At 42.2% G+C, this 26,002-nt stretch overlaps 1 protein-coding gene across 6 annotated transcripts in view; it reads left to right on the top strand.

Moving 5' to 3' along the window:
* The first annotated feature begins 527 nt into the window (after positions 1–527).
* PKIG (cAMP-dependent protein kinase inhibitor gamma) overlaps positions 528–26,002 on the top strand; it is an 88,014-nt gene continuing 62,539 nt past the window's right edge. For 2 of the 6 annotated variants that reach the window (XM_014343077.3, XM_003825934.4), the window contains exon 1: positions 541–674. The gene's annotated coding sequence lies outside the window, so the exon portion shown is untranslated. Of the gene's footprint in view, positions 1,385–26,002 lie in introns of all 6 variants that reach the window. The other 4 variants (XM_003825936.4, XM_034947618.3, XM_014343078.4 and 1 more) reach the window with 4 other exon arrangements.

Consider the following 26,002-nt stretch of genomic DNA (forward strand, 5'->3'; position numbering starts at 1 on the left):
CGGATGGATCAGCTGAGGTCGGAGTTCGAGACCAGCCTGGTCAACATGGCGAAACCTCGTCTCTACTAAAAATACAAAAATTAGCCAGGCTGGTGGCACCTTCCTGTAATCCCAGCTACTCGGGAGGCTGAGGCATGAGAATCGCTCAAACCCAGGGGGCAGAGGTTGCAGTGAGCCGAGATTGCGCCACTGCACTCCAGCCTGGGCGACAGAGTGAGATTCTGTCTCAAAACAAAAACAAAAACAAAATAACAAAAACCCAGTCTACCAAGCCACCACCTGAGGCCCTGTCTCCTCCTCGCACGGTCCCCATTTGAGGTTACAGAGAGATAAACTGAGGCACAAGCAGCACCCGCGGCCCAAGACCTCCCCCTGGCCTCACTGTCCCCCTTTCCGTATCTTCCCCGGGCCAAGTTCCAACCCGGATCCCTCCTTCGCAGCTCAGCCCTCGACTCCCACCTCGTCCCTCCTCTGCCCCCTCCGCGGCTGCGGAAGGGGACGCGAACCGTCCTGGTCCCATCCGAGCCGCCGTAGCGCGAGTGCCGCGGGAGTTCGGCAGCCCAGGTCGCCAAGGCAACGGGCTCCGCTGCGGGTTGCGGGCTGCGGGCGCTAGGCTGCCCCGGGGAGGCGCTGCGGACCAGCGGCCCAGGCACGGAGAGGCGGCGAGACCGCAGGTGAGCAGGAGCCGGGCGGCCGGTTGCGGCCCCAACGCTCCGGGCCTGGCGTCGACACGTCGCAGGGGGCGAGGGGCTGAGCCGCCGGGGACCCCGGGGAGGGAGGCTGCGGCCCGATCTTTGTCCCTCAGCCGCGCCGGGGACGGCGCCCCCGGCGCCCTTTGACCCCGCCCCGCGTTCAGGGAGAGTCCGTTTTCGGCTGTTTATTATATTTGTAGCCATTGGTCGACCTCATTCGAAAGTTTCTTAAAAAAAAAATCCCTTCTTGTTTGGGGGCCAGAAAATAACTCAAAACTGTGCAGAAAATTTATTTGTGTGTGTGACTCTTCTGGGACCAGAGAGGATTGACTTCTTTGTGCGTCAGTTTTATCGTCTGCAAAATGGGAATCATGGTAGCACCTGTCTGATGACGTTATTACAAGGTAAATTTATATTTAAAATTCGTGGAGGTAAGCCCTCAATACATGGGAGCTTTTATTATTACTACTACTACAAGGAGGACCATCACTGAGCATTTATTGTGAGCCACGGCCCGGGCTGATAGCCAGGGTAAAAAAGTGAACGAGAGACATCGTGTCCTGAGGGAACTCCACAGTTTTCCGGAGGAGACAGACTCGTAAACAAGAATTCACAGTGATTCCGGTTATGATTTTGGACATACAGAGGGGCTGTGAATGCACAGAGAAAACAGTTAACCTGGATTTCTGGAGGTGAGGTTAGTGTGGATGATCAGGGAGAGATGCCAAAAGAAGGTGACTTCCAAAATGAGACATGAAGGCTGTCTTTATGTTGGCCAGAAGATGAGGCTGGTGGAGTGTACCTTGCTGTGGGTAGATAAAGCAGGTAGAAAAAGTAGGTAGAGAAAAGCCTTGGGGAGAGAGTGCAGACTTCTTGGGAATCTGCAAGGATTTCAGGCTAGCTGGAGAGCAGATTATGAGAGTTGGAGGGGGTCTGGCTAGATGGTGTTTGAGAGACAAGCAGGTGCTCCTCCTGAAAGACTGTAAGTGTGGAGGAGTTTGGGCTTTGTGTTGGGGGCAGTGGGAAGCCATCAAAGGGTTTTAAGCCGGAGGTGTGTGTCTTTGATCAGAGGTATAGTTTCAGAAAGATCAGTTTTTTATGTTTCTCTCTTGGTCTTATCATTCCTCCCATCTGTTTTTCACTTTGCAGGCATTCATTTGTGGTGATTCATATATATGTGTGTGTGTGACAGTGTGTGCGTGTATGTATTTATTGTTGAGATGAGGTCTCACTATGTTGCCCAGGCTGGTCTCAGATTCCTGGGCTCAAGTGATCCTCCTGTCTCAGCCTCCCAAGCAGCTGGGACTGCAGGTGCACACCACTGCACCTGGCTAATTCAAAAAATATTTAAGGAGCATCTTCTTCTATGTGCAAGGCACTGTGTAGGTAGTAAGGAAGCAGGTCCCTGCCCTCAAGGAGATCACAGATTGGTGGAGAAAATATTCATCAAACAAGTGATTATAATTGTGATGAGAATTGTGAAAGGGGGCGCATGTTAAGATCAATCTAGCATAGTTTGGAGATTCAGGTAGGGTTTTGATAAAATGTATGGAGGGTGTAGTCTGAGTTAGCTATCGTGGGGATGTTCCAAACATTTTCAAAAGTACATTCATGGAGCCAAAAGCAGTCCACTACAACTGGAACTTAAAGATCAATATTGAAAGAGATCCATCCAGAGAGGTTGACAAAAAAAAAAAAAGGCTGAGATTATTCAGGGCCACTGCATTGCATACTCTTGGAAGAATGAGCCATGCACTTAGTCTACACTAAAAGAAATGGCTAGAGAAACACGAACAGGAGAGAAACCAGCAAAGTATAGTAATGAAGGCCAAAGGAAGAGGTTGGTTGGCCTTTGTAGATGTTGCTGAGATGTCGAGTAATACAAGTTAAAAATTAAAATGTGTCCTTTTGGGTAAATAAATATGGAGGTCGGTTGGGACCTCATTGAGCAGATTTGGTGAAATGGTTGGGGCGGAATCTATAATATCAGCAGCTTTCAAAGGTTCAATATAATATATCAGTGGGATGAGTTAAGAGTGGGATGTGAGAAAGACAAAGTGTAGGCAGCTCAGAGAAGTTTGGCTGCGAAGGGAGGTAGAGAGAAGGCTGAGGAGCGATTGGGGAATAGGTGAAGTTTTTTTGAGCATGAGAGAGATTAAATGCTGTTGGCAAAGAGCCAGTGGAGAGAGAAAGGCTGAGAAGACACAGGATATGAAAGGGAGAATTGATAGTATAACTTTCCTGAGAAGGTGGGAGTGGAGGAGCTCCACAGTACAGATCCTTCAATAGGAGTCTGATGCCTGTTACTTTTTGGAGACGTGGGAAGCCAGGTTATTCCTGAAAGGAGTGCACCAGTGTAATGCAACAAAAATAAATAAAGGTATAAGTGTGGAAGGAAAGTCACAATTTTCATTGTCGGCAGATAGCAGGCATTTATTGAACTAGTATTGTGTTAAGTACTTTTCATGCACCATTCTTTTTTTTTTTGGGGGGGGGACAGGGTATCACTCTGTCGCCCATGCTGGAGTGTAGTGGTGCAATCTTGGCTCACTGCAGCCTCTGCCTCCTGTGCTCAAGCGATCCACCTGCCTCAGCCCCCCAAGTAGCTAGGAATACAGGTGCGAGCCACCACACTCAGCTAATTTTTGTATTTTTAGTAGAGATGAGGTTTTGCCATGTTGACCAGGCTGGTCTCAAACTCCAGACCTCAAGTGATCCACCCGCATCGGCCTCCCAAGGTGCTAGGATTACAGGCATGAGCCACTGCGCCCGGCCTCATGCACCGTTCTTAATGAATAATGTGATGTTTACAACAACCCTGTGAGATAGGCCCTCTAATAATTGCAAATTTATGGATAAAGAAACTGAGGTAACATGCTCACTCAGGGTCACACAGTATTTGAATCTAGGTTTACCTGAACCCAGAGCTTTTACTCTTAACCACTACCTGGATGATATAAATCTCTACCTGTGATATGATTGTCTGCTGAGAAAATTCAAGAGAATTAAACTAAAAATACTTAGATATAATAAGGCTAAGTGAACAGCAGTTATAAGATAGACAAAAAGCAATAGCTTTATGCAAACAAAAATAGAAAATGTAATTGTAGGAGAACTGACAATAGCAACATGAAAAATAAATACTTAGAAATAAACTTAAAAATACATGTACCCAGCTTAGCCACACAGAGTAAGAGTTGGCTGGGCATGGGGATGGGAGGACAGGATGAGTAAGGTAAAGTAGTTTTCCCATGGGAACATCAGAGTATTGATACTGGAGAAGGGGTAGGTTAAAAAAAAAAAAACAGGTGTCTATCATAAGACATCATGAGATATTGACTATCATGTTTTTATAAAATTGAAAAATTGGCCTGGCACGGTGGCTTACGCCTGTAATCCCAGCACTTTGGGAGGCCAAGGCGGGCAGATTATCTGAGGTGAGGAGTTTGAGACTAGCCTGGTCAACATGGTGAAACCCCATCTCTGCTAAAAATACAAAAATTAGCTGGGTGTAGTGGTGCACGCCTGTAGTCCCAGCTACTCGGGAAACTGAGGCAGGAGATTCTCTTCAACCTGGGAGGCAGAGGTTGCAGTGAGCTGAGATTGTACCATTGCACTCCAGCCTGGGTGACAAGAGCAAAACTCCATCTCAAAAAAAAGGACAGTTAGGTGGGAGCTATATATATTAGAAAGATGTTTACATTATATGGTTAGGTGTAAGAAGCAGATTACGGTACAGTATGTTACTGTTTTCTTAAATGTATACATGTTTATAATAAAAATGTCTGGAAATACTAGTTCTTTTTAAAAATGTTAAATCTTTAATTGTGATAAAATTTACCATCTTAACGATTTTTAAGTTTACAGTTTTGTAGTATTAAGTGTATTCATGCTGTGCAACCAATCTGCATGACTTTTTCATCTTGCAAAAGTGCAAAAGCCAAACTATACCTTTAATAGGTTTAGCTCCCCATTTCCGCCTCCCCACCAGCCCTTGGCAGCACCCATTCTACTTTTGTTTTCTATGTGTTTGGTTACTCTGGATACATCGTATTAGTGGAATCTTGCATTATTTGTCTTTCTGTGACGGGCTTATTTCACTAGCATAGTGTCCTCAAGGTTCATCCTTGTTGTGTAGCATGTGTCAGAATTTCATTCTTTTTGTAAGGCTGAATAATATTCCATTGCATGTTTATACCACACTTTGTTTATCCATTCATCGATGGTCACTTTGAGTTGCTTCCATCTTTTGGCTATTGTGAATAATACTGCAGTGAAATGTAAGTGTACTAGAAAGGTAAGCTGTTCATGAGATCATGGGGAAACTTTTATTCTGTTCCTCATTGCCCTAATTTTCCTTTTTTATGAGCATGAATTGCCTTCATAATCAGAAAAAAAATCAGGAAGTATCTTCTTTAGGAGGCTGGGGAAATAAGGGTAAAAAAGGGCAGTGGCAGCGGAAAGGGAAAGGAGAGGGCAGATTTGAGAGACATTTCAGAAGGAGAATCAACAGGACTTGACCAACAAGAGGTAAGGGAGAGAGGAGTGGAAGATGAAGCTTTCCTGGCCTCTGGTGGGAAGGGGCATCAGTCCTGGTGGGGCTTTGACTAGGGGAGGAGGGAGGAAATAAGGCTGGAGAGCCACCCAAGCCTTTGTTTAGCAGTTTGGACTTCTAGAAGGTGGAGAGAAACCATTGAAAGGAAGTGAAATGACTTGATCTGATTTGCACATAGAGAGATTACACTGGCTCTTTCCAACCATTCTTTAAACTGAAGGCAGATAGTGCCAGGTATCCCTTTGTGTTGCTTATACTTGAACTTCTGTTAATTTCCTTTTATTTGAGATGAACCTTTAGTACTGAAGTACACATATCTATTATTCTAAAAGCACCTGGAATATTTTAAACAATGTTTTAGTGTGTGTTTTTTTTGTTTTTTTGTTTTTTGTTTTTTTGTGTGTGTTTTTTGAGACGGAGTCTCGCTCTGTTGCCCAGGCTGGAGTGCAATGGCACCATCTCAGTTCACTGCAGCCTCCGCCTCCCAGGTTCAAGCAATTCTCCTGCCTCAGCCTCCCAAGTAGCTGGGATTACAAGCACTTGCCATTATGCCCGGCTAATTTTTGTATTATTATTATTTTTTTTGAGATGGAGTTTCACTCTTATCGCCCAGGCTGGAGTACAATGGTACGATCTTGGCTCACCGCAACCGCCGCCTCCTGGGTTCAAGCGATTCTCATGCCTCAGCCTCCTGAGTAGCTGGGATTACAGGCATGCGCCACCACACCCGGCTAATTTTGTATTTTTAGTAGAGACAGCGTTCTCCATGTTGGTCAGGCTGGTCTTGAACTCCCAACCTCAGGTGATCCACTCGCCTTGGCCTCCCAAAGTGCTGTGATTACAGGTGTGAGCCACTGCTCCTGGCATTTTTGTATTTTTATAGAAATGGGGTTTCACCATGTTGGCCAGGCTGGTCTTGACTCCTGACCTCAAGTGATCTGCCTGCCTCGGCCTCCCAAAGTGCTGGGATTACAGGCGTGAGCCACCGTGCCCTGCCTGTGTTCAGTTTTATCTCAATAACACAGTCTCCTGTAAATATACTTACTTTTTTTTTTTTTGAGACAGAGTCTCACTCTGTCCCTCAGGCTGGAGTGCAGTGGTGCGATTTTGGCTCACTGCACCCTTCGCCTTTGAGGTTCAAGTGATTCTCCTGCCTCAGCCTCCCAAGTAGCTGGGATTACAGGCACACACCACCACACCGGCTATTTTTTTTTTTCATTTTTAGTAGAGACAGGATTTCACCATATTGGCCAGGCTGGTCTCAAACTCCTGAACTCAGATGATCCACCCATCTTGGCCTCCCAAAGTGCTGGGATTATAGGTGTGAGCCACTGCACCCAGCCATCCTGTAAATATACTTTCTGACTTTAGTAGGAGAAATATGAATAATTGGGAAAATAAATGAAACAAAAATAATTCAAGGTAGAGTATGTCACAATTCTGTTAAAATTTAAAAATTTAAAAATTTTCACATTTTACTCAATTCTGACAGCCTCCTTTTGAGAGAAAAAGGACAATATAAGGTATACAGTGTCATATTAAGGAACTCTTACAAAATGAAAATTTGGAGGGTCCAGATGGATTCAGCCCGTCACTTAGCTCCACTCCCACAAACCTGTAGTCTCTGTCTACTTCCAGAGCATTACAGACAGAGGGAGCTAACTGTTGTGCTAACATTTGTAAATAGCTCTGCAGTTTAGAAGAGCTGGATTTCCAAAAGATGTAAATCCATGATATCATTTTAGTCCTCCTAACAATTCTGTGGGGTAGGGATTATCATTCCCATTTTCAAATGAGAAAATTGAAGATCGGAGGATGTGACAGATCCCTCTCAGATACTATATCTAATAAGTCCTGGAGTTTGAATCCAGGTTTTATTTTCTTCTTATATTTTAGCCTTTTATTATGGAAAAGTTTAAACATACAAAAGTAGAAAAGATAATAAAAGACACCTAATATACTGAGCTTTAGCAATTGCCAACATATGGTCACTTTTATCTATACTGCCTACTTCCATCCCACCTTAAATTATCATAAAGCAAATCCTAGTCATCATATTTCATCCATGAATACTGTACTTCAATATACACATCTAAGAGAGAAGGATTTTTTCCTCCTCCTTTCCCCCCTGTAGTCACAGTTTCATTATTACACCTAAGGAAATAAACAGTAGTCAGTCCTAAATATTACATAATATCCATTTGGTATTCAGTTTCCTCAACAATTTTATAAATGTCTTTCTAAAAAAATGTTTTTTTCAAGATGGAGTCTCGCTATGTTGCTCATGCTGTACTTGAACTACTAGGTTCAAGTGATCCTCCTACCTCAGCCTCATCAGTATCTGGAAATACAGATGTGTGTCAGTGTACCCAGCTTTTTTTTTTTTTTTTTTTTTTTGACACAGAGCCTCACTCTTTTGCCCAGGCTGGAATGCAGTGGTGTGATCTCCACTCACTCACTGCAACCTCTGCCTCCTGGGTTCAAGCAATTATCCTGCTTCAGCCTCCTGAGAAGCTGAGATTACAGGCACGTACCACCATACTCCACTAATTTTTGTATTTTTAGTAGAGACAGGGTTTCACTATTTTGGCCGGGCTGGTCGCGAACTCCTGACCTCGGGTGATCCGCCCGCCCACCTCAGCCTCCCAAAGTGTTGGGATTACTACAGGCGTGAGCCATCATGCCCGGCCTGCCCAACTTTCATAAATGTCTTTTTACAGTTGGTCTGTGTTCACTGGGATCCAAACAAGGTGCCTGTATTAGACCTGATTGATGATCTCTTAAATCAAGCTTGTCCAATCCGCAGCCTGTGGGCCATATGCAGCCCAGGACAGCTTTGAATGAGGCCCAACACAAATTTGTAAACTTTCTTTCTTTGTTTTTTTTTTTTTTGAATGAAGTTTTGCTCTTGTTGCCCAGGCTGGAGCGCAGTGGCGTGATCTCGGCTCACTGCAACCTTGCCTCCCATGTTCAAGCGATTCTTCTGCCTCAGCCTCCTGAGTAGCTGGGATTACAGGCGCCCGCCACCACGCCTGGCTAATTTTTGTATATTTAGTAGTAACAGGGTTTCACCATGTTGACCAGGCTGGTCTTGAACTTCTGACCTCAGGTGATCCACCTGCCTCGGCCTCCCAAAGTGCTGGGATTACAGGCATGAGCCACCATGCCCGGCCTCAAATTTGTAAACTTTCTTAAAACATTATGAGATTTTTTTGTGTGTGTGATTTTTTTTCTTCTTCCAATGTGGCCCAGGGAAGCCAAAAGAATGGATACCCCTGTTTAAAATCTTCTTAATCTATAGCCATTTCTCCTCTTCTTTTTTCCCCCTTTGCCATTTATTTGTTTAAAAAAGTCATATCATTTGCCCTGTACAACTTTTCATATTCTGCATTTGACTGATTACATCTATTTATTTATTTATTTACTTTTCTTAGATGGAGTCTCGTTCTGTTGCCCAGGCTGCTGGAGTGCAGTGGTGTGATCTTGGCTCACTGCAACGTCCACCTCCAGGGTTCAAGCTATTCTCCTGCCTCAGCCTCCTGAGTAGCTGGGACTACAGGCGCATGCCACCACGCCCGGCTAATTTTCGTATTTTTAGTAGAGATGGGGTTTCACCATGTTGGCCAGGCTGGTCTTGAACTCCTGACCTCCAGTGATCAACCTGCCTCAGCCTCCTAAAGTGTTGGGATTACAGGCGTGAGCCACCGCGCCTGGCCAGCATTCATTTAATATGTTTATTCCTTTGATTTTTTTTGTCCATTGTACTTTATAGGTGATGCTGTGCGCATGCTATTGCATCATGTCAGGAGGCAGTAAGGTCTAGTCAGCTCTCTTTGCATGATATTAAGATTGATCATTGGGTTCAGGTGTTGATAGCATGATCCATCTATTATAAGTCTCCCATCAGTCTTTCACAGAATGGCTTTAGCAGCTGCTAATGATCATTGTCTAGATCCATTATTTTATTATATTAGGGGTTGCAAAATGAATTCACATTTTCTGATACCAAGTCACATGCTGTGTTTAATCCCACTATCTCCTAATTAAAGGAAGCCTTTACACACTGTCATCTATGCTCCACTCTGGTAGGTGGAAAAACAAAATTCCTCATTTAGTAGCTCAGCTTAATATAGTAATAAAAAAGAGCCAGAACCTATATGCTCTGTCCAGCACTAACTGCTCCCAACATTGCTTTCCTGGGTTGGCCTTATGTATTTGCAAAACCACACAGTGGAAGGGCTGCCTGTATTAGTGTTTTATAAACTGCTATTCCTCAACCTACATTGTAGCCTGCTAATGCAGGTTGAGGAATATTTGGGGTAAAGTTTCCAGCATTTTTTTTTTTTAATGGAGTTTCGCTCTGGTACCCAGGCTGGAGTGCAGTGGTACGATCTTGGCTCACTGCATCGTCTGCCTCCCGGGTTCAGACCATTCTCCTGCCTCAGCCTTCTGAGTAGCTGGAATTATGCACGCCACCACACCTGGCTAATTTTTGTATTTTTTTTAGTAGAGACAGGGTTTCACCATGTTGGCCAGGCTGGTCTCGAGCTCCTGACCCCATATGATCCGCCCGCCTCGGCCTCCCAAAGTGCTGGGATTACAGGCATGAGCCACTGTGCCTGGCCCAGTTTTTCCAGTATTTAAACAACCAACCTGTGCTATAGCAAGTTTCTCAGTCAAGGATTCATTTATGTTCAAGCATGCTACTTATAAAATAATACAGTATATTGATCCATTTATAAAATTATGCAATATATTGATTCATTTTAGAACTTCCTTTAAAGGCTTTCTTGGGTGACTACCAATTAACCAAAATTAATTACGTTATCCCAATGACCAAATTAATCCCCTGGTCAAATTGAACTGGATACATGAGTTATGTGAAAAACCTTCCAGGGGTTTTCACATGTACTGATGTTTTTGTTTTGTTTTTTTTGTTTTTGTTTTTGTTTGAGATGGAGCCTCAAACAAAACTCCAGTTTCCCAGGCTGGAATGCAATGGCATGATGTCGACTCACTGCAACCTCTACCTCGTGGGTTCAAAGATTCTCCTGCCTCAGCCTCCTGAGTAGCTGGGATTACAGCTGCCCACCACCATACCCGGCTAATTTTTTAAAATATTTTTAGTAGAGACAGGATTTCACCATGTTGGCCAGGCTGATCTTGAACTCTTGACCTCAGGTGATCCACCTGCCTCGGCCTCCCCAAGTACTGGGATTACAGGCATGAGCCACTGCGCCTGGCCGTACTGATGTTTTTGATTCTCTGGTTATACTTGAGGTAGAGTAAATGATTCTAACCAGCACTGGAACCATTAAAGGAATGTAGGGCCTCGTCAGTATTAGTTGGTTGGAGAGGGGAAGGAAGTTAGGACCAGGCAGGAATGAGTGGGTGGAGAAACTGACTCAGCCGTTTGGTTGGCTTCTAGGCATGGGAATTCAGCGGAGGGAGCCAGACCTCCTATGCATATGATGGTAGCAAGAGTAGCCCTCATTTTATTCCTGCCCTTTCTAATCAGGATAGGCTTAGGACATGAGCAGTGGGATATTTAGTGACATCGGCAATGAAGGACTAGGAAATACAGACTTTGATTTATTTTTTAAGTGATTCTCCATCAGCTGTGTGCTTTTAAGACTAGACTGTGGGTTTTTTTGTTTTGTTTTGTTTTTGAGACTGGGTCTCATTCTGTCACCCAGGCTGGAGTTACTGTGGTGCAACCATAGTTCATTGCCACTTCGAACTCTGGGACTCAAGTGATCCTCTCACCTCAGCCTCTTGAGTAGCTGGGACTACAGGTGTGTGCCACCACATCCAGCTAATTTTAAAATTTTTTATGGATACGGGATCTCTGTATGTTGGCCTGGCTGGTAGACTGTGTTTTTATTTGAATATTTGTACCAAAACTTAACATTCTGCTGCTTATTGATTATATTTTGCTACCTAAGAAAATAAATATGTATTATTTTTAATTGGCTTATATAAAACATAATACCTGTTTTCTTGTAGTTTTTAAGTAAAATTTGAAGCATTAGATTTTTAAGTGTAGGTTCTTTAGGTTCTTTTTTTTTTTTTTTTTTTGAGACGGGGTTTTGCTCTTGTTGCTCAGGCTGGAGTGCAATGGATCACGGCTCACTGCAGCCTCGCTTCCCAGGTTCAAGCGATTCTCCTGCCTCAGCCTCCCGAGTAGCTGGGACTACAGAGGTGTGCCACCATGCCCGGCTAATTTTTGCATTTTTAGTAGAGACAGAGTTTCACCATGTTGGTCAGGCTGGTCTTGAACTCTTGACCTCAAATGATCCACCCCCCCTCGGCTTCCCAAAGTGCTGGGATTATAGGCATAAGCCACCACTCCCGGCCAAGTATAGCTTATTTTCTTATTTGTAATTTATTAAAGCCAAAGACACCAAGATTGAAAGCAACTGAAAATGAAAATGATATTTCCGGGGAGGCTAATAACTTACGGAGCTTTCCTGTGGCCTCAGGGTCATTGTTCTCTGTTAGCCAATCCTTAGAAATTGCTAGAACTCATAGGAATGCAGAGTTGTATGATGAGAAGAACAAGAACTTGGGTTTCAGGGAGATCAGGGTAACCTTGGGCAAGGTCTCTGAGTCTAGGTTCCCTTATCTGTAAAATGTCTCATGAAGTCGTGTGAGAGTTAATTGTTATAAAGCTTGGCCACTCGAAGGGGCTTAATGAATGTGAGTTATCTTCCTTTCTCCCAGTCCTGATTTTGCAAACCTACCTACTCCGTGTTTCTGCTAATCACCAGAATGAAACTTAAAAAAAAAAAGAAAAAGCTGATGGTTTAATCTTGATTTTCAGTGTCAGTTAAGCATAACATAATTCTATTGTTTTCTTATGTGCATAAGGCTTAACTTTCATTGGTTTTTGATGATCTCTGCATGTTATATATGGTACATATTAAATATAGTGGCCATATTTTTTTTTAATTTCTTTTATAATATTTTTTTCGAGATGGAGTCTAGCTCTGTCTCCCAGGCTGGAGTGCAGTGGCATAATCTTGGCTCACTGCAGCCTCAGCCTCCGCCTCCTGGGTTCAAGCGATTCTCCTGCCTCAGCCTCCCCAGTATCTGGGACTACAGGCATGCGCCACAATACCCAGCTAATTTTTGTATTTTTAGTAGAGACAGGGTTTCACCACGTTGGCCAGACTGGTCTCGAACTCCTGACCTCAAGTGATAGGCCCACCTCACCCTCCCAAAGTGCTGGGATTACAGGCGTGAGCCACTGTGCCCGGCAGCTATATTTTATAAATCAAAAAATTGGGACTTGTGGTGTGATAAGTATAGTATACTTAGGAGGGTTAGGAGAACAGAGTATTTTGAAGAAGTACACTCTCAGAGAAATGGTCGCTGTGCTTTTATGTATTCATAAGGAAGCAGTACAAAGTTGTGGTTAGGAATGAGGCCCTGGAGTCCTTTGGACATGAATTCACATCTTGGCCCAGGCACTTTCTACTTACTGCACAATATACTTAACCTTTCTAAGCTTCAGAGCTTCCTCACTTGTAAAGTGGATATTATGAGAGTTCCTTGTTTCTTGTGAGGATTGCATGAAATAAAGGGCTCAGCACAGTCTTGGCAGATAGAACTTAACATGTAAATGTCAGCTGTTATGTTTATTACTATAAAGCCTTTGATACGTGCACACTTATACAGTCAACTTTTTTTTTTTTGCAAAAACCTGTTCAAAAAGCACTTCTAAAATAACTCAATATTTGCAAACTTACTCTATAGTAAGTTCTTTATCAGGCCTCGTACAGAAAGGGCACAGAAATATTTTGAAGACCGCGTGCCCTGTCTTGCATGCCCACTGGGAAGACCTGACTTACTTTGGCCTTCTCAAAATATTTGCATAACTCTCAGCACCTACTCCATTGCTTCTGAGATGACCTCTGCAACGTGTATATGTTTTGGCTGATACAGCCAAACTTGTCCTGGACAGACTTCAAGGTTCACTTAATCTACTGTCACAGGCTTCTTTCCCTAAGATTTTCTTGGTTGTGCCCTCCCTAGAGTATTGGCTTCTTCCTCAGGCTAGCAGCAAAATAGCTGCAGTAGGCCTAGGCCCCAGATTTATGTATGGCACCCACCTAAGGAATAGAAAGATTGTCTTGGCTGGGCGCGGTGGCTTACACCTGTAAAATACCTGTAATCCCAGCACTGTGGAAAGCCGAGGCGGGTGGATCACCTGAGGTCAGGAATTCGAGACCAGCCTGGCCAACATGGTGAAACCCCGTCTCTACTAAAAATACAAAAAATTAGCCTTGTATGATGGTAGACGCCTGTAGTCCCAGCTACTCGGGAGGCTGAGGCAGGAGAATCGCTTGAACCTGGGAGGTGGAGGTTGCAGTGAGCTGAGGTCACACCACTGCACTCCGACCTGGGCAACAAGAGCAAAACTCCGCCTCAAAAAAAAAAAAGAAAGATTGTTCCTTAGAGTGAGAATTTTTCTCAGAAGCCTCCAGAGAACTACCCTAGAATCTCATTGGCCTGGACTGGGTCATATGCTCATTCCTGAGCCAATTTCTGTTAGTAGGGCAATGTGATGCCCTGATGGGCTTAGGCCTGGTTCTTGAACAAGCCATTTACAAGAGGGATGAAATTATCTCTAGACCATTCAGAAACAGAATTGTGTTTCTGTTAGGAAAATTTTTTTTTTCTATGAGTAGGTGAATGGACGCTGAGTAGATTGGTCGAAGAGGAATTGTGTTGGCTGCTGATAACAGTGCTTTAAAGAAGACAGGTTATTTTTCTCTCAAAAAATATTAAGTCCAAAGTAGATAGTCTGTTCCTGGCATGGCAGTTCCACAGTGCCACCAGGCAGCCTAGATCTTTCTCTCTTTCTGTTTCACCATGCTTATCACACAGCTTGCAGTCACCAAGTGGTCGCACGTGTTGGCTCTGGCTCTCTAGCCAAACGGTCTTTGAGGCAGGAAGAAGTAGGAAAGGGGAGGGCAGAGGACACCCTTTAAAGTACCCTAAGTCCCAACCACCATGTTCAGTTTACATCTCATTGTCCATTCTTACTTGTGAAGAAGGCTGGTAAATGCAGTTTCTTAGCTGTACACATTGCCATTCCCCAAAACAGAGGGATTCTGCAGCTGTGGAAGAATGAGAAATAGATACAAGCCTGGAAGTGGGCAGTGCCCACCACAGGAGGCGGCCAACAATGTCAGCTATACCCTGTATTTGGAGAAAATTGCAGTTTTTACATTGACTTTCCTCTTTCTTTTCTTTTCTTTTCTTTCTTTCTTTCCTTCCTTCTTTCTTTCTTTCTTTTTTTTTTTTGAGATGGAATCTTGCTCTGTGGCCTGAGCTGGAGTACGGTGGCACAATCTTGGTTCACTACAACCTCCACCTCCTGGGTTCAAGCAATTCCCCTGCCTCAGCTTCTGGAGTAGCTAGGATTACAGGCATGCCCCACCATGCCCAGCTAATTTTTGTATTTTTAGTAGAGACAGGGTTTTGCCATGTTGGCCAGGCCAGTCTCGAACTCCTGACCTCAGGTGATCCACCCACCTTGGCCTCCCAAAGTGCTGGGGTTACAGGTGTGAGCCACTGCGCCTGCAATGCCCGGCCTGCATTATAAATATTTGTTCATAATGTGTTGCTAACAGTGACAATCAATAAGAATCAACTGGGTTTGTTCCCCAGCCTGTTTAGTTTTATTATTGTGATTACAAAATAATTAAATATTATGTTAACCAATGAAATGTAAAGGGAAAAAGGAAAAAGATACTGCTTTTATGAAAAATAAGTTGAATGTGCTTACCTGATAAAGGTAAATGGCTAAGAAAAAATATTTTTGTCAAATTAGGGGTGGAAGAGACCTCTGAAAAGATTGAAGAAAAAAATTATAAAAATATGGAGATTCTGACAGGTAGGGTAGCTCTCACCTGTAATCCTAGCACTGGGAGGCTGAGGCAGGAAGATTACTTGAGGCCAGGAGTTTGAGACCAATCTGGGCAACAGTGAGACCCCGTCTCTACAAAAAGAAAATTAGCCAGATGTGGTGGTGTGTCCCTGTAGTCCTAGCTACTTGGGAGGCTGAAGTGGGAGGATCACTTAAGCCCAGGAGTTTGAAGTTACAGTGAACTATGATCACGCCACTGTACTTACTCCAGCCTGGGAGACAGAGTAAGACCCTGTCTCCAAAACATATATATACATATATGTTTCTGCCTTCAGAACACTTCACAAGTATCATTCCAGTAAAAACTGAAAATCATAGATGTACATCATGAGTGTAGTTCACGCAGAAACTTTAATTGCTTGAACTTACTCTCAAGAAAAGGCCTTCACTGGGCACAGTGGCTCATGTCTATAATCCCAGCACTTTGGGAGGCTGAGGCAGGTGGATTACTTGAGTCCAGGAGTTCAAGACACAAGCCTGGGAAATACAGCAAAACCCTGTCTCTACAAAAAATACAAAAATTAGCAGGTTGTGGTGGTGCATGCCTGTACTCCCAACTACTCGGAGGCTGAGGTGGGAGAATCACCTGAGCCCAGGGAGGTTGAGGCTGCAGTGAGCCATGATCATGCCATTGCAGTCCAGCATAGGTGACAGGGAGAGACCCTGTCTCAGAGAAGAGAAGGAGAGGAGAGAGGAGAGGAGAGGCTTTCATCCCTTAGCAAGTATTTGGAAAATAAACATGCATTTTTAATGATTCCTCTCTTTAACTGTATTTTTTAAAAAATGAGTTATACCATTATTAGTTCTGATTCCATCAAGGAGAGAACTTCTACTTTGTTTCTTAAGTTGTTATGTATGGGTTACTGTGTATCAATTGAAATGAATATCACCAGGCCTTATTGTTGGTCATTATAAATTGTGCCCTGGTGAACTTCTTTCCAGAGACATCTTCTCTAGTATATTTTTTGTTTTTTTGAGTTCTTTTTTTTTTTTTTTTTTTTTTTTTTGAGACAGAGTCTTACTTTGTTGCTTATGCTGGAGTGCAATGGTACAATCTTGGATCACTGTAGCCTCTACCTTCCCAGTTCAGGCGATTCTCCTGCCTCAGCCCCCCGGGTAGCTGGGGCTACAGGCATGCACCACCACGCCCGGCTAATTTTTGTATTTTCAGTAGAAACGGGGTTTCACCATGTTGACCAGGTTGGTCTCGAACTCCTGACCTCAGGTGATCCACCCGTCTCAGCGTCCCAAAGTGCTGGGATTACAGATATGAGCCACTGCACCCAGGCCCCTCACTGATTTTAAATAATGTGAAGTTTGGAATGTCTCAGGGAGTTCAATGTAATGGAATTTGTCCTGATGTTATTTCTTTTTCCAAATCACATAGCACTTCAAACTTTTCTTTTTATAACATTTCTCATAAATAGTCCTCCTCCATAATTACCTTTGTGTTTATTTTGTGTCTGCTACTAAACTCTTAGCTTGTTGAGGACAGGAGTCCTTCCTTGGACCTCTGTACATCCTAACATACAATGGGTGCTCAATTTATGTTCATGGAATGAGAGAATGAATCAATGTCACTGTCTTCTATTATTGCATAGACATCTTCAGTAACACTTCCTTTGAATTCATTGTCAGTGGAGCTAGTCTTGTAGCCTTTTCAATAGCTTACATTCCATGTTGGAGCAAAAAATGTTAAATGTTTATAAGGTAATTTCAAATATAAGCAAAAGTAGAGAGAATAGTATAAAGAAACCTCCATTATCTATAATCAAGCTTCAACAATTACCAGCATTTTAGAGCAAATTTTGATTTAGGATAAGGGTAGAGAGAATATGATGACATCAGGATGCTGATTTTGATTTTGTGGGGAGAGAAGCAGGCCATGTGTGGTGAGCAGGGTAGAGAAAGAGGAGGCTGGTGGCCCAAATACAAACCTGCCTCATAGGGGTTGTCTTGAGGATCACTTGAGTTGACATAGGAAAGTGGGAAGAACAATGCCTCACACATGGTGAGTACAGCCTAAGTGCTCCCACCACCATTACTATCACTCCTGCGTAGTTTGTGGGAGCTGAATGTGGGAGCTGTGGCACTTACTAACTTGGTGACTTTGGACACCGACCTTTCTGAGCTGCAGTTTCTTCGTCGGAAAAAATGGGAATAGTAATAACATCTTAAACATAGCATTGGCGGGGCGCGGTTGCTCATTCCTGTAATCCCAGCAGTTTGGGAGGCCAAGGTGGGCGGATCACTTCAATTCAGGAATTTGAGACCAGCCTAACCAACATGGTGTTGGTTTTAATGGGGAACCCTGTTCCCCATTAAAAATAGGCTGGGCATGGTGGCTCATGACTTGTAATTCCAGCACTTTGGGAGGCTGAGACAGGCGGATCACTGGAGATCAGGAGTTCGAGATCAGCCTGGCCAACATGGTGAAACCTCGTCTCTACTAAAAATACAAAAAATTAGCCGGGTGTGGTGTTGTGCACCTGTAATCCCAGCTACTCAGGATGCTGGGGCAGGAGAATTACTTGAACTTGGGAGGTGGAGGTTGCAGTGAGCCGAGATCGCACAACTGCACTCCAGCCTGGATGATAGAGCAAGACTGTCTAGAAAAACAAAAAAACCCAAAAAAGGTAGCATCTTATCCCACACAGGCAGTGGAATAATATATGTAAATATGTTCTGGGTTAATTAACATTAATCACAATTTTCCAGAGTGGTTTTCTAGTCTGGAGGGAGGGACCATGTTTCTGGAGGTTTTTTCGGGAGTCAAGCCAGTTCCTTCTGTGTATTCTCATTCTGAGACTTCATAATATTCGTGGCAGAGTCATTTGTCAGCCTAGCAAATAAACATTACAGGACAATAAGCTTTGTTTCCATTTGCAAAATGTTTTTAAATAATGAAAACAATTTTACTTTATGTAGCTTGTCCATATATGCACTGAAAATGAAATACTTATCAACCAAGTTGATAAAGGGATAAAAATATTTGCTGGGGATTTGTGTTGGACAAGTTTTGTAGCAGAGTCTGTTTCCCCGTCTTTGAAATATAAACAGCATCTTTATTTGTCTAGATTTTGCTTATAACGATTTGCTCAACTCCTAATTAAAGATAGCTCTGTCATCCACACATCACTTAGCTACTTTCCTAAAGCCAGAATTTCTCTAGAAAATCAGTTTTCTTTTAAGACTTCAAAACACTTTGCCTTCTCCTTAGTACTATAAAGAATTCTAATTATGTAGGACATTCATCCAGCCACTCCTCCCACCACACACACACGCACACACACACACACATATATCTGTCTGAGATAATAATTAGATACTGTGGGAAGAGAAATGAAATATCCCTGATGGTTTTAATAATTTTCTGCAGTGTTTGTTTGGACAAGAAAATCAGCTGTCACATCCCCTGGGTATGAGAGTTATATAAACCCAGATCAGAAAGTCAATGCTGCAGACTTAAATTCTCAGGAAGTTTTAAAACTTTTAAAACTACCACTTGCCTTTTGGATTTGACTTTTTAAAAGTTTGATTTTTGCTTTTTCAGATACTAAACTTTTGGCATTCTTAGTATTTGTGATTTATAGCATCTTGTACTTTTATAGACTTACTTATTCAAACAAACTAAACCCCCACTCTATGCCCAGATAACAAAAAAACACGTACAAGATACAGTTTTATCTCAAAATGAGCAATATCCTGAAGCTATCATTTGGTCCCAGTGACATATGAACTGTTCGTTTTTTTCCCCATATACTGTTCTGTGTAAATGTTTTATTACACAGTCTTTTTTTCTGGATTATTTTTCTGGAGATTTCGGTATACTTTGTTGATGTTTCTTTTCAAAAGCTCCCGCACAAATCATCTCCAGTAGTCATCCAGCCAGTGTTGTACTAGAAGATGTGTTACTTCTAATTTAAACTTCCATTTAAGGCTTGACGCTGTGGCTCACACCTATAATCGCAGCACTTTGGGAGGCCAAGGCAGGAGGATCACTTGAGCCCAGGCGTTCAAGACCAGCCTGGGCAACAAAGTAAAACCCCATCTCTACGAAAAATGGAAAAAAATAGCTGACATGGTATCACATGCTTGTAGTCTCAGCTACTTGGGAGGCTGAGGTGCGAAGATGGCTTGAGCCCGGGAGGTAGAAGCTGCAGTGAGCTGTTTGCCCCACTGCACCCCAGCCTGGGTAACAGCATGAGATCTTTTCTCAAAAGAAAACAAACTTCCATTTGAGAAAGTGACAGAAAAGTTTTGGATTTTTGTAATTATAGGAATTCTTTACTTTTCTTTGATAATATTATATCTCTTTCAGTGAAAAGGGAGTTAGGAAGAGATCTAAATGTACTCTTTGATCTTCCTTGTTAATCATTTAAAAATGGAATTTGGAGCTAATTTTAACTTCTGAAGGACCTGGGGGAATTTTATGTAGCACCTGAGGTATACCTTAGTTTTTTTATGTATTGAATCTTTAGGACCAGTTTTATTCTTTCATTTAAATATGTAGTGAGCATCTAGTATGTGCTTACCATTGTGCTGTGTGTTTATATATATTATCTCATTTAATTCTCACACAAGCGTTGTTAGATACATAAAAGGGGACTTCAAAAAATTCATGGAAAAAATTGAATTAAAAGATAAAAATGAAAAATATAAACTTTATTCCTCAATATAAACTCCATCAAGTTCAAGGCAATATTGTAGTGATGATACCGGCCATTTAGCCCGTCCCTAAAGAACTGAGGGTTCTGGAAATTTAGCCATATTAATGCAGTCTTTTTTACATTATTAACTGAAAAAAAAATGGGTTCCCTTTAAAGATTTCTTAAGATTAGGAAACAAAAAGAAGTCAGAAAGAGCCAAATCAGGACTGTAAGGTGGATGCATAATGATTTCTGTGCACAGTGATTTCCCATTGAAATCTCGCAAAAATTGCCCTTGTTTGATAAAAGGAATGAGCAGGAGGAGTGTTGTCATGGTGGAGAAGGACTCTGGTGAAGCTTTCCCAGGCGTTTTTGTGCTAAAGCTTTGGCCACTGTGCCTAGCCACAACTTTCATTTTGTTAAGTCATCTGATCCTTACAACTGCTCCATGAAATAGATACTATTATTATCCTTATGTTACAGATGGAGAAACTGAGGCAGAGAGAGGGACAGTAACCTGCCTAAGGTCCAAGAGCTCTAGAGTCAGTGGTCTTAACCTCTATTATGACCTCTCACTTAATGAGGGCCAGATTTCCCCTCTAGCTTTTTATTATGAAAAATTTCAAATGTGGAAAAAAGTTAACAAGAGTACAATGAGCACCTGTATCAAAAACCTAGCCCAAACAATTGTTAACATTTTGCTGCATATAGTTTATCTGCATGTGTGTATTTCAATTTTTTGCTGAACTATTTGAAAATATATTATGGACATTATAATTCACTCCTTAAATACAAAACAAAGCAACATTTTCCTGTTTTTTTTTTTCTGTCGCCCAGGCTGGAGTGCAGTGATGCTCACTGCAAGCTTCGCCTCCCTGGTTTACACCACTCTCCTGCCTCAGCCTCCCCAGCAGCTGGGACTACAGGCACACGCCGCCACGCCTGGCTAATTTTTTTGTATTTTTAGTAGAGACGGGGTTTCACCGTGTTAGCCAGGATAGTCTTGATCTCCTGACCTTGTGATCTGCCCACCTCGGCCTCCCAAAGTGCTGGGATTACAGGCGTGAGCCACCACGCCCGGCCCAACATTTTCCTTTTACTTGGTAAATGCATTCTTGGAAAATACATCGCCTCTAAAATCATGCAAAAGTACTTTGTTACAGACAAAAAGGAGTGGAGTTCTAGGTTCAGATAACTGTAAAGAGCTTTACATGAGTATCTTGATATTTAAAAATCAAGCAGAGTAAAGGGACAATTTTTGTTTCTATAAGACAGCCCCTCAATTTGCTGGATGTTTAACATCTTGGTCTCTACCTACTAAATGCCCATTTGAATGAGGAGACAATTGACTGTTGTGTCAACCAAAAAATGCCTCCCATCCCCTCCGTTTCCAGAAAGTCCTCTAGCCAGCTGTGCCTGTTGAGTGTCATTGACTTGACTGGTCTTCTGCTGAAGGAGCTATAGGTTAAATTAAAATAAAATGTGCTGTCACAGAATCCTTATCATCATGATTCAGAGTTGAGGTAATAAAGGTGGTAGAACTTATCTGTAATTCTCCTTTAGTTCTACAAGCACATATGCTCTAGATTTGTAAACAAATATTCATTTATTCTGTTGTATTCTACCACCACCACTTTGTTCCACAAAAGGTTATACAGCAGATTTTTATTTATTTAACCATTAAGAGTGTCTCCCCGTGTATTTGAATCGGCTAGGAAATATTCGTAATTGCTATGCTTTTCTATATAAAAAGGGACTTGAAGCAGACTCAGGGCCAACACAATGTAGAATCTGTTTCTTCTAGCTTTATTTCTCCCTGTGCTGCTAGAGGTACCAAAGGGTTTGTCTCAACTGTTACTACCCCTGACATATTCCATTGATCTCTTTACTTTTCTCTGTTGTCTGTCAGTCTGTTTGTCAGACTTATCTCAAATGCCACGTTGTTCGCGCGTATTTCTCAAAGCCGTCCATCAGGATACAATCTAAATCATCACAGCACATTCTGTCTTGTGACACTAAGCACAGACTGCCTGTGTTACATTTGATTGTGTGTTTCCCTTTTCTTCCACATATGTTTCAGTAGTAATTTCCTGGGCAACTTATGTGTGGCGGGCCTTGTTTGGGATCTTGGAAATAGAGAGATGAAGCTCTCCTACATAGTCTCATTTACTTCCAATTTTGCTTTCTTGATAATTGGAGTAGCCTTTTCTAGCTTGTATCCCCTGCAGTACCTGATGCATTGCCTTGCTCAGGGTAATTCATATGTATTTCTGAATTCAGTTTGGAATGAAAGGAGACAAGCAGGCACTTTCGAATCAAATCTGGTGCTGCCACTATGCAACTGTATATAAATCTAACCCAACCCCTGTGCGCCAGGTTCCTTATCTGTAAAACATGGATAATAACAACCATCTTACAGGATTGTTGTAAAGTTTAAAGATGAATTGTATGAAGCCTAGCAGAGTTATTGGCATGTAGTAGGTGCTCATGAAGTAGTTGTTATTGTAAGGGAGGTTCAGTCATTCCTTTAGGTCACTTGAGTGGGCAGTGGAAGCATTTAGGATCTTAATTGTCTTTAGGGAAATGCTTACTTAGTCTGGGGGCTTCTCCGAGAAGCAGGCTCTGGGGAAGGTCTGGCTCATTGCTGATTAACTGTTCCCTTTTTAGAGTCAATGATCTGAGTCTGTGTTTTGGAACCACTTATATAATGTATACCACCTGTTATTTGTGTATTTTTAGAAGTGGGAGTCGGGTAATCCTAGTCCTGTCAGTAAAAGAGCAAACTGTTTACCAGAAGCAGAGCTTTTTTCTTAACACTGACTCACACTGACTCATCTTTCTCATTTTTCTTCCCACCGCCTCATAACAACCTTGTAAGAGAGAGAATTTTTAGGGAATCAGTTGACTTACTTTTTTGTGATTTTCCAAAGTTGAAAGCTTGAAGGTGTCAGGTCATTAATTCCATCCCAGGAAAGGCTAAAGTTTATGCTGCCTCGGAGTGCCAGTATGACCAACGCCATGTAGTGAATATCTCACATAAACCCTTGTCTAGACAAACCACTTCTGTTGGCTGAGAGGTTAGACAAGTGCCTGAAGTGTACATGTTAAGAGTAAACACATTTTGCTCTTTGAAAATGGTTGCCTTAAGTTGAACCTGGAAAGTTTCCTCTTCTGAGATAGGAAACCCAAGCGGTATTAGAGTCAGAGCTGTGGTAGCTTCACAGATGGATTTCAGATAACAGAGAGTCCAGACAGCACATTAGATCAGCAAAATGGTGAAGGAAGCTTTATAGATCAGAATGACTGATATCTTTGTGCCTTCATTTAACATTCATTAAATGAATATTTACTGATCATCTGTGATATACTTGGTGCTAGGGTTATGACAGTGACTAATAAAAACATAGTGCCTGCTGTCATGGACCTTATACTCTAATGCTCGTTTATAGTAAATGCTAAGGGAACAGAGAGATGCCTTGGCCTGCGTATGTGAACATGTTCCTGTGCACACGGGTGAGGGGAGGAAGGAAGGCTCCTTGGAGGAAAAGGCACCCAAGCTGAGTCTGGTGGGGTGAGTAGGCATTAACTAGGAGAAAAGGGTTAGTTAGGGGAATGTGGGGTTGGCTGAAGAGTATTACATGCTGAAATGAGCTATGAGTCTTGGGGTCGAGAGAAGAGCTTGCCCTTGGAGAAGCTGAAAAAAGTGACCAAAGGACAGTGAGAGGGAAGTTTGGCACAAAATAAATTCAGAGAAGCTAACAGTGACAGCAGAGCATTGTAGACCAGTTTATTAATTTAAAAAAAAAATTTTTTTTTTTTTTTGAGACAGAATCTTGCTCTGTCGCCCAGGCTGGAGTGCTGTGATATGATCTCAATCTCAGTTCACTGCAACCTCTGCCTCGCGGGCTCAAGCAATTCTCGTGCCTCAGCCTTCCCAGTACCTGGGATTACAGGCACACACCACCACGCCTGGCTAATTTTTTTTTTGTATTTTTAGTAGAGACAGGGTTTCACCATGTTGGTCAGGCTGGTCTCGATCTCCGGCCTCAAGTGATTCACCCACCTCACCCTCCCAAAGTGCTAGGATTATAAGTGTGAGCCACTGTGCAAGGCCTAAAAAATTTTTTAATCCAAATACATTTAACATATGGTGAAATGCTCATGACAAATGCATATACCTATGTAACCAACACCCCATTTTGAGTAGGGACTTTTAACTTGATAGTCAGAGCAAGGGGAAGGATGGGTTTTTGAGCAGGGTCCAGACTTGATGCTAATTGCTAGCTAAGAACTGGGACAAGGGTGAGGGGGTGAGGGGGTGGCAAGTACCAGTGGGGACAGAGCTGGAATAGGCAGTAGTTTGCTGGTGGGCAGGAGCTTCCAGCTTGGGGGCAAAAAACAGATTCTTGGTTTTCCTAACTTGTTTTTAGCAGAGGACAAACCTCTAAGTGCTTTGTAAGATCCAAAGTGTCTATGCAGAAGACAACAGACTGTGTTTTTTCAAAGATTTTCTGGAAAGACTTCCAGGCTACCTGCAGTTTGAAGAAAGTCTTCTGAAAAGGGCAGGGGGCGTGGGGGCACCTACAGAGACAGGATTTCCCCCAACTCGATAAGATACAGGAAAATAATCATCTTATTGATTTACTTTTGTTCTACAGTAATGTGACATTTTTTCTTTTCTGAGAGTAGGGTATTAAAAATTGTTACGGTTTTGGGTTTTACAGATTTGTTGAAGCTTAATATCATTTAAGTGTCCTATTTTAATATCTGTATTTTTGACAGACTGCCAGAAATCATTTAACATGTTACTGTGCTATTTTTGTTGATGTTGTCATTATTATTTTTGTTGATGTTATTCTTAAAGAAAAAAGAAAAGATACTATCGATAGAATTATCGTCAGTATTAGAAATTAAGAAATGTTTTAATTTCAATTGAAAACAAACAAGTAAACAAACATGAAAATGTATTGAGAGATGTGTGTATTCTCTACCTTTGTTTTATTCCTTTTACAAAAACTATAAGGAATAGTGCTTAACAGTGTACTGTCAAAACACTGAAATCTTTTTACAGGAAGTTCATTTCTGACCAGAATTGTTTGTTTGTCTCTCCAAAGCTTGCCAAACTCTATAGGTTTTATGTAAGTTTATAAATATTCTTGTAAACATTGGCTTTAAACTAAATCCTTCTAAATATCCAAACTACCATGTATCTTTCTGTGTCTAAATTCAGAGATACCATCCTGTTGGTTTTAGATAAGTTACAGAGTAGTTTAGGCCCACATGATTTAAGCTCACCCACAGTTCTTTGTTGATACTTGAGGATTTCATCTGAAAAGCATCCTGTTCATACTCTGAAAATATTTCTTTCATCTTAGTACTCCCACTCATTTTGTGTGTGTATATGTGTATAGATTATTTTATTGTTCCACATATATGTATATTTATTTTTTGTCCACTTGCTAGGGAACCTCATGTTTTTTAACAAGAAAATACTTGTGTGATAAGGTCATAAAACCCAAGAGTTGGGAGGAATATTAGAGACCTACTTTATTTATTTTATTTTATTTTATTTTTTTGAGACGGAGTCTCGCTGTGTCACCCAGGCTGGATTGTGCAATGGCGTGATCTCTGCTCACGGCAACTTCTGCCTCCCAGGTTCAGGCGATTCTCCTGCCTCAGCCTCCCGAGTAGCTGGGACTACAGGTGCGTGCCACCATGCCTGGCTAATTTTTGTATTTTTAGTAGAGGCAGGGTTTCACCCTGTTAGCCAGGATGGTCTCGATCTCCTGACCTCATGATTCACCCGCCTTGGCCTCCCAAAGTGCTGGGATTACAGGCATGAGCCACCACACCCAGCCTAGAGACCTAATTTAAAGTTTATTGCTGCTTTATTACTGTGAACAACTACATCATTTATTACCTAAAATAATCTTTTTATTTTCTGTTCTCATTTAGCTGAATCTCTGAGCTTAAAAAAAGTGTGTTTGGCTTATATATCACATTATCCCACATATGTTACAACCAAAACTTAATTATTAGCCATAATAGTGTCTTTTGTCTAATATTAGTAGTAAGATTTTTGTTTGTTTGTTTGTTTTTTGAGATGGAGTCTGGTTCTGTCACCCAGGCTGGAATGCAGTGGCGCGATCTCGGCTCACTGCAACCTCTG

Source organism: Pan paniscus, chromosome 21, assembly GCF_029289425.2.
Source record: "Pan paniscus chromosome 21, NHGRI_mPanPan1-v2.0_pri, whole genome shotgun sequence".
NCBI classification, from domain to species: Eukaryota; Metazoa; Chordata; class Mammalia; order Primates; family Hominidae; genus Pan; species Pan paniscus.